Source organism: Saccopteryx leptura, chromosome 7 (genome assembly GCF_036850995.1).
Source record: "Saccopteryx leptura isolate mSacLep1 chromosome 7, mSacLep1_pri_phased_curated, whole genome shotgun sequence".
NCBI classification, from domain to species: Eukaryota; Metazoa; Chordata; class Mammalia; order Chiroptera; family Emballonuridae; genus Saccopteryx; species Saccopteryx leptura.
This window is the reverse complement of record NC_089509.1, coordinates 110,259,898-110,280,857: the sequence shown is the minus strand read 5'-3', so window position 1 is coordinate 110,280,857 and position 20,960 is coordinate 110,259,898. Positions and strand designations below refer to the sequence as shown.

General features: G+C 44.9%; 1 protein-coding gene across 1 annotated transcript in view; it reads left to right on the top strand.

The window, feature by feature from the left end:
- The window catches only part of IRS1 (insulin receptor substrate 1), a 56,987-nt gene extending 36,880 nt beyond the window's left edge, over positions 1–20,107 (top strand). The window contains exons 2-3 of the mRNA XM_066346484.1: positions 16,242–19,598; positions 19,976–20,107. The gene's annotated coding sequence lies outside the window, so the exon portion shown is untranslated. The remainder of the gene's footprint in view (positions 1–16,241; positions 19,599–19,975) is intronic.
- The last annotated feature ends 853 nt before the right edge of the window (positions 20,108–20,960 follow it).

Sequence of the window (20,960 nt, the reverse complement as noted above, 5' to 3'; positions counted from 1 at the left end):
ACTGGTTGTAATTATTTCTATATTACATCAGTGATGGTGGGAGGGGGAGGTCCATGCTCTTAAAGTTAGTTTTGTTTTGTTGTTGTTGTTGCAGGATTAATGTTTTAATGCTTGGAGACAAGAAGAGAAAGAAGTGGTTGTTGAATTGGGGCCACCCGGTTTTCTGAGGCTGAGGATCAATAATGACACTGACAGGTGTTTACGGGTGACACTAACTGATGGAGAGAAGGCATTCGGTGGGGGGGAGCAAAGGGGTCGGGGGCAGGAAGAAGGGACTAGGGGATGAAGGGACAAAGTGCCCTCTTCCCCAGGAACTGCATCCAGGGCCATCCAGGTCTGGAGCCACCCAAGTTCACCTTGAAAAAAAGTTTTGGGTTATTTTGATTTGTTCAACCAATTGTATCCTGTATCTTACTATAGGGAGTATACACACAAACCATACACACACACACACACACACACACACACACACACATATGTCACGTTAAAGGTTAGGTATTTGTTTTAGAGTTTTCTGAAGACTATCTATGAGATGAACAAAATTAGAGCTCTCTATTTTAGCCACTCAGATCAGTTGCGTCCAACTAGAATAATGTTCATAACTCAGCTCTGTTTATACACAAACTGTATAATATCTTAAAGCTAATGTCATTGTTTTCCCCTCCTCAGAGTACAGCCTGTTTTGATCTACAGAGGGAATATTTTTAAAAAGTGGATGTTTAAGAATGTAAACAGTTGGGAAGGGAGAGGCAGCTGTGTATGATTGACTTTTAATCTTCTGTTCTTTCCTGGCTTCTAATGGCCAACGACTTCTCTTGACCTATTATAGCGCATGGCCTAGGACTGTAAGTAAGCATACCGCTTCTGGGTTTTCTTTTGGCTTTCTAAATAAAGGGCGGGAGGATGGAAGGAAAGGTTGTCGGGTAGAAATATCCTGGAGCGTACAGCTCTTCCCCTGGCCCTGGAGGGAACGGGTTTCTGCTATCCGGGCCGATGGATGCCAGGCCTCCCTTACCTTTGGCTCTGTGTGTGTGTTTGTCAGAATCTATTAGGCACGCCCAGTGGCTTGCATCCTCTACTGTCCAGACTCGTCAGGAAACGAGAGCTTTTACATGTAGAGTTTTTGCAGGAGGGCACGTAATAAAGGATAAATGAGTGCTTTTAGGAAGGCAGTCTCTTTGGCACACTGTCTCAGAAGTGAAGGTGATTCTGAGGCCCTGGTGCCTGATAGGTGAAATGTGGTTTTAGCCGAGTTAGTTCCGACTGATCAGAACGGCATTTCACTATGTAATGTATCATTGCCCTCTGTAAATAGAAGCTCACCCCTCCCCCCCGTTTCCTTTTATAAAAACAAGTCTGTGTATGCCAGTGGACTTCCTTTAGCTGAGGGGTTTGACGGTGCTTCCCCCTCCCCCACTTTTTATAGCATTGTCTCTTAAGTCCATGGTCTAGAGCAGCCTGTGGGTCGCGACCCCGGCGGGGGTCCAACGACCAAAACACAGGGGTCGCGACCCACAGGTTGAGAACTGCTGGTCTAGAGCATGGGGTGTGAATTCCAGTTGCCATATTTACTAGCTTTGGGATCTTGAGGAATTTATCTTTTTTGAACCTTGGTTTTCCGGTCTTTAAAACAGGAATACTAATAAAATCTCAGGATGTTTGAGAATTAAATGATGCAATGTACATTAAAACCCCTAAACGTAGTACCTGATGTGGAACAAATGTTGGCTTTGTTGTTGGTGGAGAATCTGTGAGTGAGCACACGTGTGTGCGTGTGTGTGTGTGTGTGTGTGCGTGCACGTGCACACTTGATATGTTTACCCCAGGCGTGGTTTTCTTAAATATTCAGGGAGTGAGGAGGATATAAGTATAATTTGAACAGTTATAATCAATTTTGAAATGCCTTCATTTTGTTAGTCATGTATTTAATTTGTGGCATTTAAAATTAGGTTGAGTTTATATATATATATAATATATTTATTATATCTATATATATATCAAAAGGAGGAGGTAACACTATTAAAAGATTAGCAACCATCGCCTACTTTACTCACTGCACTATGTGAAAGAAACGTCCCCAAAACATAAGAGCCCATCTTCTCTTTGGCTGAAATTACCCTTAATCAAGACATATGGACCTTAGAATATGTATGTGGATACCTATGATTTTCATATAGACACATTTTGAGACAGTATAAGTAGTTTTTAATTGAGTGCGAGTTGTGTATGAAACACTACAATAAATACAGTAGAAAGTTAAAGATGAGAAACCTCAAGCACAATATGGTAAAGGGTGTTCATCAAACGAAACTATCATCACAGTCTCAGAAAAGTAAATACCATGGCATATTTGGAATAGGATATGATTCTACCATGCCTCGGTATGATCTTACCTTTCAGCTAATGGAGTTGAAAAGATCAGGTGACAGAAGTTCAGGGTGCTTTATAATTGCTAAGGATAATCGACTTAAAATAATGGGTCAACTATTAAAAGGATAAGTTCAAAGCCAAGTAGGAAGCACCTTCACACCCAGTGGTAAACTAGTGGTAACCCAGGCAGAACTCCGCACGATGAGTGTGAGTGTTGGGGTCCCAGGGACAGCAGCTTGGAGGAGCTCCCTGCTGCAGACACGTCAGCAGTGTTGCCAAGAGCGGAGGGCGTCCGCATCAAGCACCTACCTTCTCATTTCGGTTCCTCTTTCTGCCTGCCCCCTCCCGTCATGGTTTCTGGTGGTTTCCTGCTACCGGAAACCATGAATGAATTGTTCTATAATTGCTGAATTGTAGGAGCCTGTGCCTTGAGTTTTACAGTCACCGTGTCATTTAATCCTCGTCACGACCCAGTGAGTTGGGCACTTGTAGCACCATTGTACCAGGAAACCATAGGTCAGAGAGATTGCTCAGCGCCTGAGTGCCAGTAAAGGGTGCTGGGGGGGGGGGGGGGGGGCTAGGGTCTCCCTGCTGTCTGGTGGCCACATGGGTCTCACAGTAAGGGCCTTGCAGGTGATTTCCAGCCCTCTTGTATCCAGTAGCCTTTGGTGAAATGTGTTCTCACTCTGTCCCAATTGGTCATGTGAATTGTGTGTGACATACGCTGTCAGCAGTGGTTTGGGAATGAGCTCTGGGAGAGTGTCTCTGGCCATGTCATCGTTTCTCTATCATTTCCTAAAGCCATTAGCAACATACGCCGGTTGCGGCTCCAGGTCAGAGCATAGGGTCAGGCCTAGCGAATGAATGAATTCGCCACCAGGTTGCCAGGCCTGTGCCTGCTGTGAAGCCTCATTGATGGGGAAAATGGGGTCTTGTAAACTGACTTCAGAATGAATCGAACTGAAGGGCATGCCCTGGACTAGGGCTGTTTGTCTTCCTGTAGAAATGGGGACCAGTCTCCTACGGCCTGTTGACCTCAATGGAAGTCATGAGCGTACAGTGAAAGTTAGATAGCATCCTTCTGTGTTTATGTCTTAGTCTTTAACAAATTTTGATAGCTTTGGATCATTACAGCTTTGCTGCTTCCCCTGGATATTGCAGAATGTGCTAGTTCTGGGTCTTCCTCTGCACGCACCACACTGTGTCTTACTTAGGGGTGAGGACACCCTCAAGTCTCACCTCAGTGCTACTAACCAGTTTCATGAGTTCATGTAATGAAGATTCTAACTTCAAACAATAACCACATGACCAAGGAAGTTCTCATAATACCAGGCCTGGAACTGCTTGGATTGTTTTGTTCATACTAATCTGTGAACCTTTTATATGGTGACTTGGTCATAGAGTGGAAGTCACCGATATGGTATCGAAATGGGAATGGAGCATCTAAAACAAAGACTTGAATAATTATCACCCAGATGCATATTTTGGTTAGACATTGTACCATCCTCTTTGCCACTTTTATAGAATTCTCACTTTCATAAAACTTTCTGTGTTGAATTTTGGTTGAGTTCTCTTTTTATTTCTTGGGTCTGTCCTAGAAGAAATGCCAGCGGACCACTAAATGGCCAATGGAAGAGACAGAGGCCACCATGGTGAAGGGCCTGTGCTTATTTACTTCTGTCCAGGGGTTCTCAGATCACTCTCCTATTGACTTGCTCTTGCTCTGCAGTAGGGTGGGAAATGAGCAGTGACCTGGGTGCTCTCAGTTCTCACGCCCCAGTTGGAATTGTTTCTACTCGGAGTTCTCTGGGGAGAAGCCAAGAAGAAAGGCCCTGTGGTAGCTCAGTGGGTAAATCGATGGGCGCTGTTGGGTATCGCTTATGGTCTGGGAGTGGGGGTAGCTCAGAGTGGGGGACAGGAAGACCGAGGAGTGTTTCTGAAGAACTACGACTTGGCATGGGCATTTTTGTGGTCATGTGCCTCCTTATGTTGTCAAGGCAGGAAAGAGTGGAGAAACCAAATAAACAGGGAGGCAAGCCATTGCCCATCTGTGATGTGATTTTGTGGGGAAAAAGAATGTCAGACCATTTTTGAGCATACTTAAGCCAAGTTCATCGTAGGGCTGTTAACTACGTGTTAAGCGTAGCCTGTCGCTACTTGATAGCAATGGCAACATTGTGTGGCTAGGTTTTACGTGGAAGGCATTCTGTCAGCATCTCCGGCTGTGGTCTAGAGTGAATACAAGCTATTGCTTCCTTTGTGTAGTTGAAGGCAACAACAGCTTCTGTGGCTGTGTTTAAAGCGGATCTCATCTTATTGCTGTTATCTAATGGTTCAGTCTGAAAAACTTTGTACTTACCCATCTGGAAATCAACCTGATTTTCTATTCATTATCTGATTTTTAGAATTGAGAACCCTGTGTACCCTCATTGATAATGGTATATGTGCCTTTCCCCCCACCCTGCTATTTTTCTTCAAGTTTAAATGAAGTTTATGGAGAACAGACCTAAAAGTGTCTTTCTGGGAAGACATCTGATACTTAGAAACAGCAACTGGAATTTCTGTCTCGGTCTTTGACTATTTTTTTTTTTTTTTTGTAATAAATTATCTTCCACGGTGGGCATTTATTTCACAAGGCATAAAACAAAACAAAGCAAAAAAACCCAAAAAAAACCCTTTAGGAAATAGTCTTCTGACGTAGGAGTAACCTCTTAAGAGAGCAAAGTTAGTGGATTAATTTTTTAAAATTTGATTCTGGAACAGAGGGGACCTACTCCTTAATTTATGTAAATATTTTTGCTCCCAGATATTTGAGGGCAATGAGCATGACTAATGTCACTAGTCACAAAAGTAAAGTGTCACCACTTTATAATGTCCTTCTCTTATTATCTCACTGAGTTTTGCAGCTGATCTTGAAGACTAGGTATTTTCTCCGTTTTTTATTAGGTTGTGGAGGCAAATGAGGTCAGATGACTTGTCCAGGACCAGACAGGAATGACTGGCTAGGCTGGGCGAAGATACGGCCTGGGAGCGATGAGATCCACTTCCCCGCAGGGCTGACCCATCTTCCAGGGTCAGAGCAGGGTCACCGCGCTGCTGCTCCCCCCCGGACCAGCGCCCAGGGCTCTCCCCTCTCTCCTCACTGCTGCTGCGTCGCACGCAGGAGCCTCCTGTTTTCAGGAGGGACAGAGGAAACCACGGGCCAGGACTGCCTAGCCACATTAACTAGCTGTCTTCCAGGGGCAGGTCATGAGGGAACGGGACACCGCAGAGGGCAGTTCCCATTAGTGATAAATTAGGAAAGGCTGTGAGCATGGGGGCGGGGGGCCACCCTTACGACCCTGAAACTGTGGGTGACAGTCAGAAATCAAGGAAGACCTGAGAACAGGAATGCCTCTTCCCTCCCACTCTTTCTTCCCCGGAACTGGGCTGGACCTCAGCAACCGTGGACAGGCACGTTTGGTGGCTTCTTATATCTCCTCAGCTAAAGGCAGTGGCTCCGGGGCATGGGTCTCAGCCTCAGCACCATTGACATTGGGGGGCCAGAGAAGTCCTTGTCTTGTTGCCGGTGGCCACCTTGTGCGTTGTAGGATGCCATGGAGTCCCTGGTCTCTACCCGCTGGGTGCCAGAAACATCTTTCCCACCTTACCCCAACCCCAGTTGTGACAACCAAAAATATTTGCTGGCATTACTTGGAGGGGAGGCATGGTTGCTACGTCCGCAGATTGAGAACAACTGCTCTGGAGATGTAGTGTGGTGCTTGGCAGCTGGGAGAGCATTTCTCAGCGGACCCGAGGGTCAACTTTCACAGACCCCAAGTCTCCCCCTGGACACCGTGATCCCCTCAGGATCACTGATAAGTGTTCTCAGTAAGGATCTTGTAGTTAACAACTGTCACCGCCTCTGGATTAAGAATTGGGCACAGCTGTCCTCAGGATGCTTCTAGTTGAGCGAGGCAATGAGTTCAGCACCCGGGTGAGCATGATGCATTTGAACTCAGCATGCTTAACCCAGTTAATCAGGGAACTTTCCAGAAAACGCCACTTTTCCAAATGAAAAAGAAAAGGGCTGCGACCTCCCATAATGGAGGAAAGAGAGTGGAACATGAGCCACGTGAAAGTGAGACTTGAGAGATGAAAGCAAAGGACCAGCAGCGGTGGGGTCAGTGGGCGGAAGGTCAACCCCCCTTCTTCTGTGAGCTGGAAGAATTTTGATTCCTCATCTGAGACTATAAAGAAGTGTTTGCAGTTAGTTAGAAATCTGTCCCATCATCTGCTTCAAAGACTTTCGAGATGCCAGCGATGTATACGTTGTCAATTACTTCAGATTATCTTCGCGATTTCCTTCCCTCCTGGCCCAGCTGCCAGCGATTAGACGTGTGCATCTGGCAGCGATTTCAGTTTGTCATCAAGTTCCTCGGGCAGCGTGGGCTGGCTGTGTCACGCTCCTGTTCAGTTTCTTCCGATGAGAGATCGGGGGAAGGAATCCGGAAACAAAAGCCACCCGTTCCTCCCCCAGCAATTAGAAACATGCTTTAGAACCTGGAAATGGTGCACAAGAATCGCGCTGAACATCCGTTTAAGCCTCATCATGAGAAGTCTTTGTAAATTCTCTCACATAGCATCCTAAGTCTTCCGTTAGCGACTTAGAAAGGGGTGGGGGGCTTCAAGCGACTCTTCTCATTGCTTCTGGGAAGGCAGTTGCCATGGCCTTTCCACGGGGTCTCTGTAGATGGCATTAATTTAAGAGCTGCTCAAAAATATGCTAATGCTGTTGTCCTAATGTTTAATTTGTGCTGGTCTCTGGAGGTAGGTAGGTCTTTTCCTAAAATCGTATCGCAGGGTTATAGTCTCTGCTTTACGACTACTACTTTTTGTGGTGACACTTTCTCCAGACCTCCCTTCTCTCGGAATTAATTTGGTCTCCCTTCCTAAGGAAAGAGTCTCATCTTAGCTTCAGCTTCAGGCCTTGGCTGTCATCTGGTCTGTGGTTTTATTCCTGCTCGCCAGTTCTATCAGGGCATTTTTGGCTGGTATAGATTTAGGTATTCAGAGAAGATGTGAGATCTAATGATTCCTCTTTCTTGATAAGAGTGGTTACAATAAGAGCTAACGTGTGAGGACTTTTGTATCAAGCACAGTGGTAAGAAATTTAACCTCAGTGACAACCCTATGACATGGGTTCTGATTTACCCCCACGTGACAGATGAAAACATTGAGATTTAGGAGGGTTAGTCTCTTTCCCAAAATCACAGAGGTAAGAACAGTGAGGGAAGAGCTCATTTAAGTTGTCTTAGTCTCCTTTTAAATTTTCACTTGGAATTAAGGTTTGAGTCATAATTGATCAGGCTTTAAAAAAAACCTAACAGCCACACAGTAGCTCCATCTTCCTTCTCGAAATAACCTGTTTTGGATTGTTTTCTAAATTACATTTTAGAGTTCACAAGTTGCATACAGTTTACTCACATATCACTCAGTAAGTGGCCACTCAAGGGAGGCACGCATTTATTGCATTACTTTATTGCAAGCAACATTATAGCTTATCTTTAACATCACCCAGTTCAGTAGAGGTCCCACCTGTGGCCCTCTGTAATCTAAGTAGTTTTCCATCCCCCTTAACGCTAACTTTTGTTGAAGAATTGCTTTCATAGCCCAGAGATCTTTATGACTTTCATTTCTTTAACAGGAATCCTTAAGGTAAAACGAATAAAAATTCTAGGTTAAATACATTTGAAACATGCTGCCCTCTACTTAATGTATTTATGCCCAGTTTCATTTGGTTTCAGAGAGCGTTCTTTTATTAGTTTAGACCGTTTAAAAAATGAAAGAAAGAACAGCTTACTTAACTTCAAAGAATCCTGGATTAAATTCTTCCTAACATTTTCCTCTTGTTCTTCTCAAAGCAAGAGGAAAGACATAGGCTGAAACCTTTTTGTTTGTGTTTTACGATAAGAGCTTCCAGGAGAAGTTAATTAGGTGTGTGTAGTAGGGAAAGTCTTCTACTGATCTTGAACTTCCTGGGAACAGTTGGGAATGGTTCTGTCTTCCAAAACACCTCCAGGAAGATGATCGGGGCCACACATCTGAGGGACTTCGTGGTTGCTTGTAAAGATGCTTGTTCAGTTCAGTACATTTTTCTTGCATTACCAAATTCTTCCATAAAGTCAACCGCAACCCATATTATCGGGGACTCCAGCTAAAACTTGTGGTGAGTAGGAAATAGATTAAACATAGGTTTTCCCTTTTCTCTGGCTGCCAAAAGTGATGTCAGTGGTGCTAATGATCCTTACCTCAGCCCGCTGCAGACCGGGGGCCTCCGTGCAAAAGCTGTTTTCTCCTCTGGTTCCTGCGCGATTGAAGAAAACTTCATGATGGTTGATAAGAAACAACTGGGTAGCAAGACAGTGACTCAGATGTCAAATCAGGCACTTGCTTTCTTGAAGCAATTTGTGCTTCGACTCCAGGGAGTGGGCAAAGAATGCAAAATCTATTTAGTGTTGAACAGAAAACGTGGAGGCAACATGGCTAGGCCTGCTTGGTTTCCTCTGGCCTCGTTACAGAAATGGTATTGCAAACGCTCTTAACCGTCTCTACATCACCTTGTAAACTCGGTTGCGACTTTAATTCCAGTGCACTGCTTTGTATAAAAGTCAGACCGGTGAAATCTACGCGTCCTGTATTTCTGAACGTGAACAAACAAACAGAGACAAACTGATATGCAGTGACAGTATAAACCTTCGGAAGGGGGATGAATGTAATTCTTCTGAGGGAGAATCCTGCAGAAGTAGGTCCCATGGAAGCAGAAGACAGACTGGGTTTTATGACCGTCTTACTCAGGTGGGGAAGATGAGGTGGTGTATCACCATCGCGTCTTTGAGTAGCAAGCAGGTTTATTTGGGTTGAGCTCTGTGAAAATTCAAGCTTCCTGTCCCTGCAGCGCATGTGGTCTGACTTGAAATGTTGGGGCGATTGTTCTCCCAAGAGTCTCTTCCTTGACTGCTGGCTAGACAGGGACCTATTGTAATATTGGGAGAAAAGAAATTGAAGGCATTTCAGTTTACCCCTGGAAGGGGGCTTTTTTATGGCGTGGACCCCCATTTGCTTTATTTACTAATGATTCTCTCGCTTTATAGGCATGTTCCCAGTTCATAAAAAGAAGGGGGGAAATAACCAATGTGCATATTCTTTGGCTTAGAAAGAGTTCTGGATGTTTGTTCAGATTTCCTTAATATATCACTGACAGAATCCATTTAGTTGTTGAGAACCATATGTTGTTGTTGCTGGTTTAATCTCCCTTTTCCGTGAGTCCCTAACCCTCTTGAAAAGCTTCCAGACCCTCCTCCTGCCCGTGGTGGCTGGGGAAAGAGAAACCCACACGCTGACAGAAGTCACCCCAGCGGACCTCAGCGGGAGCCCACGGCCTTCATGTTGGTCTGTCCTCGGCCACTCCCTCTCCTTTTTTCCTGGTCCTAACACGTGTGCATTTCTTCATTGGTGGTCTCCTGAAGGCACCGGCCCAGCCAGGAGGCCTTTCACTGGGACAAAGGGAGAACTGGAGCGAGGTGGCCTCTCACATGTTGGCAGCTCCGTCTGCATTTTCTTCCCTGGCAACCCCGCACGCTACAAGGGCCGGCCAGCAAGCTCGTTGTTTTCGCGGGCCCTCTCCCATGTGACTTGCACCGGGCGAAAGTGCTATTTAAGCAGCTCTGCTGCTTTGGCTGATCTGTGTTCCCCTTTGCCATTTACGATCACGGAACCAAGTCTTCCCAGCTCAATGCTGGCCTGTTTTTAAAAAGTGGTGGTTTTCCTTCTTTAGCTAACATGGCTTTCTCCTTTCAGCATAAAGTAGCGACCGTCATGGTCTTCCCTCTCACTTGGGTTCAGTCCTGATGTGAGATGTCACCGATCTCAAGGTTTGGTGGTGATGGTCTTCAGGCTCGAAAACAAGGCTCTTTCAGCACGTGGGTCTGTCCTTCCCCAAAGTCTCGGGAGGGCGCCTGGTGAAAAGCAGACAGGTTCTCCCCATGTCCCACACTTGAAGCTCTGGATGTAGCTTTTCTTTCCTCTTTTCTTGGTTGACTCCTGTAGCTAACAGATCAGGGGTGATCATTGCTGCCTCGTCCCTAGGGGCCACCATCTAACCCACATGGTGGAACCCAAGCTCGCAGCCAGGAAATTCCTTTAACAGGGGGCTCCACATCCATCAGGTGGGTCATTGGCCTCATTTATCCATCTGAGAGTGCGTGGTTGTGAATGTTGAAATGAGGAACACCCGTGCACTACCGGAACTACACATAAATTTGATATTGATGATTTTAAAAATGAAACAAAACCTACTAGGCCCATTTGCCAGATTTCGGGTACACTTAAAAACATAATACGTTTTCAGTTTTGTTTTGTTTTTTTAAAACAAGGTGTTTTATTAATATGTAAGCATCCTGGAAGACTGGGTCAGCTCTAAATTAGTGGTACCATAAATTTATTACATCAGCATCAGTGAGGTGGCTGGAGAAATGAATGGTGCTTGTGGTAGTGCAAGAAAAGTTGTGTGAAATGAGAAATAAGCAGACCTGTGAAGATAAGCTATACAGAGATGTCACAAGGGCCACGCTCAGCATCCTGCGAAGGACAGAGCTGCCCACTGATATCTGTTCTCACATCCTTTCCAGGGGCTGTTCCCTTAAGGATTTAGGCTCTTGGAAACTAAAGCCAGGAAGCCAGAGGTATTTTCTGTGACCAACCTGCCTTCTTTCTGCCTCTACACAAAATTCGGAGAATAATGGGAATGGGATGGAATACCCCGAAGGCTTAAGAAGTTGGTTAACATTTTATATATTTCCTCTTCACTAATTTTTTTTTTACAGATGGGGAAGATCCAAACATGATCAAAATATTATTCTCCTCTCCTCTTTAACCATTGATTAATATACTCTAATTGGTACTCAAGAATCTTTCTGTATTATACTCAAGAATTTTCTTTTAAAGTCACAGCTGTTTACATGAAGAAAAAGGGAAATACGCTGTTTTGACCCATTTCTTTAAGTGGAGGAATTGATTTGTACAAATTTTTCTAGTTGAGGCAACAATATAAGATTTCAAACAATGATCTCCATTGAAGAAAAGTCATTGCTAGAATCATTTTTTTTCTCCTAAGCACAGATAGTTGAGGGAGACTTACTGTCTGGCTACATTTTAGTACATGACAGTAGCCAAGCAACTTACAATATTTTATTCCTATTTTCTCAGTAAAAGTAGAAATTGCTAGTAATGCTCTAACCAGGCATTTATAACTACCATATTTCCCCGTGTATAAGATACACCTTAATTTTGGGGCCTGAAATTTGGGAAAAAATGTATTACATAAAGTAATTGAACTCAAGTTTTATTCATCATAAAATTCATACAACTTTTCATCACTGTCAACACTCCCATCCATTAGCTTGTCCTTATCTGTGTCTGATGACGAATCACTGTCCTCAACAACGAGCGCTAAAACAAGTGCAAAAAAGCAGGAAATGCACGTTAAAACATCTACAACCACTGTATAAGATGCACCCAGTTTTTAGACCCCAAATTTTGCAGGGGGAAAAGGTGCGTCTTATACATGGGGAAATATGGGATGTTGTACTGGGCTCAACAAATTGGCAGAAAGTTTTAAGGCATTTTAGTACAAGAGAAAAAACTTGATCAGTGGCTTTGACTGAGAACACCCTATTGTTCTGTGTCACCACCTGGTGCTGTCTGCAGCCATGTTGATGGTGGAGACCGGTCCCTGGGCTGGGAGCGTGAACAGCAGCACAAGCTGCGTGTGCTTTTCAGCTCCTGGAGGCATGGTGCAGGTGAGGGGGGCTGGAAGATGTCAACTCCTACCAGATGCAGCGATGCCGCCGTAAGCCGCAGGTCTCCGATAGCATTGCTCAAGTGTTGACTTCTTGGATAATGCTTTAAAAATGATCTTTTTTCATTACTGTTAATGGGATTGGGTGGGTTTTGTCTTACAAGAAGACACACGGGAGGGTCCAATAGGTGCTGAGGTGGTGATGAAATTTTGTCAAAAATGTGATTTCTTGCGGCTACATCTCGGGACAGGTGCATCATATTTCTGGGTTCCCAAGTTATTCCCCAAAGATGTGACTAGAGAAGAGGAGTCAGTGGCATCACTCTTTGATATTTGCACAGCTCTTCTCCAAGGAAACGTTCTGCTTTTTCCGTGTCCGGTTAATGTGTGAGAGTCAGTTGGGGTTGTAGATATAAAACCTGTTAAACACATGCATACTCATGGCTTCCTTTTTAGCGCATATTATTGTCTTTATTGTTGCATTTTCATTTGTCACTCAACAGATGTTTGTTGAACTGAATGACTGCAGGAGCCTAGGATGGGTTTGTTTGTTTTTTTAACAAAATCCTAAATTACAAAAATGTGTGATCTACATGTTTGCTTCTGGTCAAGTGATTACCTTGCTTCTTGGTTCCACGCGTGTAGAAGCGAGGATATTGGCAGTTGAATTTGAGTCCATGAAGCACACGCTAGGGTCTGTCTATAACATTAGGAGAGTTCCTTTCCAACAAATCTCATCAGAGCGATTGTGAACAGCTCTGTTTTGGAAACTTGGGTTTTGGAGTCCTTTGGCTTTAGATAATACCTCTCTGGGAACCATTACCCAGCTTAATCAGCCCCTTTATTCACCATATTTGGCTCTCAAAGCTGTTTGGCTGTCTCCAGAGATCAAATGAGCCTTCCAAGGGCCAAGGCTGGCTGCTATAGAGACCATTCAAAAGAAGATAGCCAAGGCGGAGAAGGCAGACACAAAAAAGAAATGAGAACTTGAGAAGGCATTCCAAAAATGCCCCAAACAATGGCTGCATGATTGGAATAAGTATTACCCCCAGGTGGCTGGATGGAGGACAGTTCTCACGGAGGGATGTTTGTCAAGAATCCATGCCATTACTCTGTAGCGAAACTGTATGTATATTTACACACACACACACACACACACGCACACACACACACGCACGCACACACGCACGCACACCCCTTGTACAAAGACAAACAGATCTGAACTTCAGACGTTCCCTGTCAGTTTCTCTGGACCTCTGTTGCCTGTTTGGAGCTCTCTGTTTCCATCCTCCCCTTGCATGTCAGGATTACCTCCCGGCTGCTTTCGTTTTTGCGTAGACTCCCGAGCTGATGGCACTGGTAGGTACCATTAGTGCCGGAGACGTGTGATTGGTCAGGATTTCTGACAAAGGGCTTGGAAAGGCAGGATGCTAAGAGTATGGAGGGAAGGTGGAAACTCCTACCAGATGCAGTGATGCCACTGTGGAATTGCTAGGTGCTTTCATCTCCTGCTCCTTGAACCTCGGTACTTGGGGGGAATCGCGGGGACGGTGTGGAGAGCCTCACAGCAGCAGGTTCCCGACTGCGGTCAGGCTCTGTCTGTCTCCTCCCCGGGCTCCCAGGCCCCGCCCTTCTGCACCCATGCAGGTTGCCATGGGCGGGAACGGAACTGGATGCAGATTTGTTCCTGTGCTGAGCTGTTTGCTCGTGTATTCTGGAGGAGAGCCAGATATGACAGCAACGTGTGACCTTCACTTGTCCTTCATTTCACCTTTGGCGGTTTATTGGTCTCACCCTTTCATAAAATGTGGCCTGCCCTGGCCAGTTGGCTCAGCGGTAGAGCGTCGGCCTGGCGTGTGGGGGACCCGGGTTCGATTCCTGGCCAGGGCACATAGGAGAAGCGCCCATTTGCTTCTCCACCCCTCCCCCCCTCCTTCCTCTCTGTCTCTCTCTTCCCCTCCTGCAGCCGAGGCTCCATTAGAGCAAAGATGGCCCGGGCGCTGGGGATGGCTCCTTGGCCTCTGCCCCAGGCGCTAGAGTGGCTCTGGTCGCGGCAGAGCGACACCCCAGAGGGGCAGAGCATCGCCCCCTGGTGGGCAGAGCAGCGCCCCTGGTGGGTGTGCCGGGTGGATCCCGGTCGGGCGCATGCGGGAGTCTGTCTGACTGTCTCTCCCCGTTTCCAGCTTCGGAAAAATACAAAAAAAAAAAAAAAAAAAAAAAAAAATGTGGCCTTCAGAGTCAATCTAGTTTCTCTGGCAATGAAGGCGTATGGTTGGAGTCCTTTTTTGTTTTTCTGTGTTGTCTCCAGGTCAAGTCTTTATTTACAAGTGGGTCAATAGGCTGGTTACCTGTTGTCTAGGGGCAGAGTCCATATTTTGAAATTAAACAGAAATCCCCTCATAGTACTAGAGTTCTCATTTAGTAAATTTCAGCTTACCTGAGCCATTCTGTGCATAGCGAATCCTGACTGATCCCAGCCATGCCCTGCTTCAAGAGGAGACAGAGAGAGAGAGAGAGAAAAAAAAACAAAAAGAAACAGTTATATTGCTCAACATTTTCATTGTGCGAATTCTAGAATCCATCCCTGTCCTTGCAGCTGACGTGGATTATCACCACTGCACTTTGATCATGGGACAAAGCATGTCCTTGTTGTCCCAGTACTCAGATAAAGGTGTCTTGACCTGACATTCAAGGCTCTTCACCATCTGCCCCAACCTGCCTTTGGAGACTTAACTCTTTCTACCCCTTTTCAGAGGCCTTGCCCTCCCGCGAAGCCACCGTCTTCGCTGGGCCTGCCTGTAGCTGTGCCCTTACCCCCCGGGGCCTTGTTCCATTATGGGCTTTCCGTGGGAGCATGCTTTGCCCCTACCCAGCTCCTACGTCGCGGGTACCTGCTCTCCGCCAGCGCTCATGCTAAGCTCTAGTGGTGCAACATGCAACCAGCATAGACACAAACCCCGTTTCCACACCCCCAAATGACTTTCTTCTTCCAAACCAAGCCAAGTGGGTCAGCGGGGTGCTGCCCTTCTATTTTCAGCAAAAAGTATTCTTTCCCTCCTCTGTGGATCTATCATGGAACTCACCCCTTTCTACTCTGCATTCTCTTTACAAACGGAGCTTTCTCACTTTCTCATTTCTAGAAAGCGGGGCCCTAGAGTGGAATTCAACTTCGTATTCTCCATTGTATTTAAGGAAACCTTTTTACTGATTTGAGAAGTATTTATCGATTAACTATTCAGGACGTTCTATAAATATTGATATTTATGGAGAGCTTTAGAATGCCTGAAAACATAGGCACGTCACAAGGACTCTCTTGCGTTGATACTTGAAAGCCCCAAGAGGCTTTGATGAGGTTGAAAGGTGGGTTTCCGCAGTGGAGGGGAGGGGGAGCATGCCCTTTGAGGTCTGCCTTCTTGAATTGCTTAAAAGAAATGGGCTGCTGCCAAAAATACTTTATTTCTACTAGACCTAAATCAGATCCTTCTTTAAATTTAATGATTAACTTGGTCTGTTTTGCTCGGGTTTCCTTTAGTATCTAAAATTTTCATGTCCAACAACAGCGTGATAAAAACGGACTTCAGATTTTTTAGTGTTACGTCTTGCCACTGCAAATTCTAAAATTGGCAGGTGACTTTTAATTGAAAGAAGATTCAGCGTAGTGTGACTGCAACCTGCTTGCCCTATTTTGTTCTAGTTTTGCACAGTAACTCTGATGTGCAGTTTTGTTTTGCTCATAAGAACATCAAAGCATTGTGTGTTTTTGTGTTGCTAAGCCTCAGAAACCTCCAGATCACATTGATTTGTTTGCCGACTTAATATTGACTATTTTGAGTTTGTGATGGCTTTGAACTCCTGCATTTTGAAAGAAAAAGAGAAGTTAAATACCGTTTGTTGACTTTTTTCATTTAAGCACACAGTACCGTTTGTGCCTGTGACGTCTATGTATCTGATAGGCCCCCCTCCTGAAAGCAAAACCTTAACAGATTGCTTTTGGGATGCCTGTGGTGACGAAATCTTTCCTTTTCTCTTTCAGAATGAAGACCTAAATGACCTCAGCAAATCCTCCTCTAACTCATGGGTACCCAGACTCTAACTATTTCATGATTCACAACCAGGACCTCACATCTTCCTCCTCAGTAGATGGTACGATGCACCCATTTCAGCTTGTTTACTTTATCAATCCTCAGGAGTCCGTTGACTGAACTGCACGTTCTTTATTGTGCCAAGCAAAAAAAAAAAAAAAAAAAAAAAAAAAAAAAAAAAGCACTGTGACATCAGGACAATGAGTCTGCATAAACTTCCACCTTAAGGACTTAGCTGGCCACATGAGCTGATGTGCCCACCGCCATGCCACGAGAGAATGGGTTTCCTCTCATCTACAGGATACATTTCATCTGCTGCTGAGACTGTGTGCGATAAAGCATCGTTGTAAATTATTTCACACGAAACAGTTCGCGTTGGGTGGAGAGAGTATTAAATATTTAACATAGGTTTTGATTTATATGTGTGATTTTTTTTAATTAAAATGTAACTTTTCTTACAGCGCACATTATTATTATTATTATTATTTTTTTGGATGTGGAACTGAGGTATGCGGTGTTCTGTTGTAAAGAGTGGAGCAAATGCTTAAAACAAGGCCAACAAGAGTAGACTAGGGTACAACCCTTGTTTTAAGATTGTAATTCAGAAAAATAATATAAGAATCATAGTGCCATAGATGGTTCTCGATTGTATAGTTACATTTGCGGATACTATCTCTTGTAATATAGCCCTGGTGTTGAGCTGAGATCCTTACAAGAACTGATCTTAATTTTGTATTTTTCCTGTAAGGCAATAGGCCATGTTCATTAAACTGAAGAAGGGTATAGTGTACTGGGGATATTTTCAAGTGTCAGCTTAAAATTGGCAACTGAATGGAAGCAACATTATAAGAAAAGGAAATGAAAGTCTTCCATTGTACATACTGTACAGAGAAGGAGACACCGGGGATCCCTTCCAATCAGAAGCTCTCTTTGGAATGAACAATGTGGGTGTTTGTAAATTCTGGAAATTTCTTTCTATTCATAATAAACTAGAGACTGTTGATCTCCCCCCCCCCCCTTACTTCTGTAAGCTTCCTGCTCCATTGCCATCATTTCCTCCCCTGCACACATTAGGATGTTTCATTTCCTGCGCTGTCTCGAGAAAGATGGTCAGACAAGTGACTGCTTGTCTTTCATTTCTAACCAGGAATTAAAATTCCAGAGTGGTTTTTTGTTTTTGCTTTGTTTTGTTTTTTTTTTTTTTTGGTATTTTTCTGCTTGTTTTTAATCATGGCCAGGACTATATGTCACTTTTTTAAAAAGCTTATCTCATGCTTTCTGAGAACCCCCAGTGTTCCATTATTTAACTGAATGTCATTTGGCCCATTTGCCCTGTTGGGTCCTAGCCTACTAGTGATTAGTTAATAAAACCCAGTGTACAGTGTGCCCATCCAAGCTTAATGACCAGCTATTGAAATATCTGGCCAGCAGTGAAAATGTTAATCCTTTTCTTCTTTGGAAAGTACTGCATCTTGGCGTTTTTTTCCTTGTGAAAAATAAATGGCAATGAACATATTGAGAGAGATTGCCTAAGGAATTTTTAACATTTTTTAGCTGGAAACTTCCTATAAGTGAAGTAACGCCCATATCTGGCTTCCTCGCAATCTTTGGAAACCCGATCAGAAAGTCCCAACCCTATTGTTGAAGGAACAACATTTCATTTCTCTGAACGGCTGGGCTCCCTGGGCAGCGGTGGGGGTGCCCGGCAGTGGCTGCCACCCCTCATCACCTGGCTGGGGACCCCCTGCTCTACTCAAAGGGGGGTGGAGATCAACGGAACCCCTCACACTGCGGAGGCCTGTGTTACTGTTAATTCAACCAGATGGCACGTACCTCACAGACTGTTGTACAATGTTCATTGTTGCAGATCCTAATCATTTGCATGCTCATCAGTTTCTAAGAAAAATAGGTCTGTAGTCATAAGAATCCATTGTTTTCAAGGAACTTACTGAATTACATCATTCCCTATTTGGAGAGAACACTACCAATTTAAAAAAAAATCTGATAGGAAAGGTTCCTTTTTTAAAAAACTTTTTATGAAAAACACTTTGTTGAGCAAACAAACTTTTATATTTCAAGTATTCTGACTTATACTCTTGCTAGTAGTGTAGGGAAAAGCTAGCTGGCCCTCTCTCTTCCACTGAGGACTTAGGGAGCTAAACAGAAATCAGTGAATGAAGCCAGCCAGTTATGATTTCTCAAGGAACCTAAACTTGGAATGATTGTCACCAAGATACCTCTGCATGTGGAATTCTATCAAAGTGTTTGGGGTGAGAACAGAAATGATCAGACTGGAAAAACCCATCTCTTGGTGTCTGTTTCTCTGATGTTGTGTTCAGTTAAATAGCATAGGGGTAGAAATTCTTATTGAAGCTGCTTCTGGTGGCTGCTGAGCTGGGTTTGATGCTAGTATCAAACGTCACCAACTTAAAACAGGAAGTTGCTGGAATTTAAGGCAAAAAAAAAATACCACCCCTCATGCTCTGGCTGCATGAGAGGTTGATCTTGAGTAACTTCAGCTGCTCAGTCCTTGTGTTCAGTTCCTGTTGAGGAGACTGGGCTTTTATCCATTTCCAAGTATTTGTAGGCCCAGCCAAGGGCTTACTTACATGAATGGGATTCAAGTAACCTCTGGTTAACCTGGAAGTTAGTGGCTTTTTCTTCACGAAACCAACCTTTCACAGCTTTTTTAAAAGGAAATTTAAGCAAAGTTTAAAAGTTTTTCTTTGGAAAGAGCAAATGTATTTCATGACTTTGATGATATCTTCATTTTAGGCAGAAAAAGGAAAAGGAAAAAAAAAAGTCCTAGAACCAGCTAGCAGTGAAGAGAAGCTATTAATGATCAACCCGCCTGAGTCAATAATGACAAACCAGGGCTGATGTTACGTTGGTGGCTATTTCTTGCTAACTCTCAAAGGTCAGGGACCCTCTTGACTCATCTAGGTTAACGGCAACCGATATGGATTTACTAAAATCAGCCAGAGGGAGAGAATTTTTAGCCTTTCCTTCCCCAACTATTGTCTCCTAGCTAGATGTCTTAAAAGTTGAGGCAAAGTATTAATAAACAACTTTACCATCTTGTAAGAAACAGGATTGTGCAATCCTGAAGCCCTGTTCTGTTCCTGAATGCAATATGCCATGTAGTTGAAATTTTATTTATTTTTATTGATGAAAGGTGGTTTACAGACAGGGGAAGGGGGCTCGTTGTCCACTGACACAAACAGAGCCATGAAAAATGGGACGGATGAGAAGGGCTCCAACTGCTCCGGCAGCGAGCGCTCCGCAGGTCAGTCCATCACACCCAGGAGGCATTGCGAGCGCTCCGCAGGTCAGTCCATCGCACCCAGGAGGCATTGCGAGCGCTCCGCAGGTCAGTCCATCGCACCCAGGAGGCATTGCGAGCGCCCCGCAGGTCAGTCCATCGCACCCAGGAGGCATTGCGAGCGCCCCGCAGGTCAGTCCATCGCACCCAGGAGGCATTGCGAGCGCTCCGCAGGTCAGTCCATCGCACCCAGGAGGCATTGCGAGCGCCCCGCAGGTCAGTCCATCGCACCCAGGAGGCATTGCGAGCGCTCCGCAGGTCAGTCCATCGCACCCAGGAGGCATTGCGAGCGCTCCGCAGGTCAGTCCATCGCACCCAGGAGGCATTGCGAGCGCTCCGCAGGTCAGTCGATCACACCAGGAGGCGTTGCAAACCCAGACACGGGGGGAATTCAGACCTCGATTGGGGAGAGACAGAACCCTTTGGAAGGCGTGTGAAGGAGAATGGATGGAAGCCACATCTGAAATCGCTTCTTTGCAGTGACTTGACAGGGGAGTTGAGTGTTCCTGGGACTCAGTGAATGTGAGTTGGCGGTGATGCTGCATTCATATAGGCTGCTGAGAGCATGCGCTGCTGCTAGGGATATGAAGACACGTGACCTGGCCAGGCCTAGGAGACAGACCTCGAGTCTGTGAGCTCCGTGATGGAGGGCATCAACAACCTTCCTGTAGTCAGTGGCACATCAGGAGTGAAACACTGGTGCCTGTGGTCGTTTCCAAAGCACCAGAGAGAACACCTTGGGGGTCTTCCCACAGCCCCATGGTCAGTCTCCTCAGTGTGGCCAGAGAAAGTGTGGGTCAGGCGGCATGTCGGCGGGTCCCTCCATCCTTGTAACCAGAACATCAAGTTAGGACCGGGAGGAGGTAGAAGGCTATTGAAGGTGTTTGACCCTACTCTTAAGGAATTTCAGCAATTAGAAGCTTATTATCAGCTTATAAGATTAGAAAATGTATGGCTTGCCTAGAGAGTTGTCCATCCTTTCCTGGTTCTCTGACGACTTGGCATTTGTGCTCTGTGTACACCAAGAGATCTGGTGTTTTTAGACTCCTGCCATTCACCCTGCATTTCAGTCTCTCTCTGCTTAAGTGGTCAATTTCCCCAGTGTTAACCAATGTGCCACACAACAGGACAAATTCAGCGAACAGGGAAACTTGTCTGTATTCGTAGAAGCAACTTTAGTGCTTTTTTTTTTTTTAAGAACTTTTCTATTGGATTAAGAATGTAGTTCCTGGAACAATTTTTCTTACAGAGCTCTTTCCTTACACCTCTTGGCTACAGGGTGGGCCAAATGAAATACATATATATTTTTTCATTTAATGTATGTGCAGTCTGGTTTATCATCTTAGGA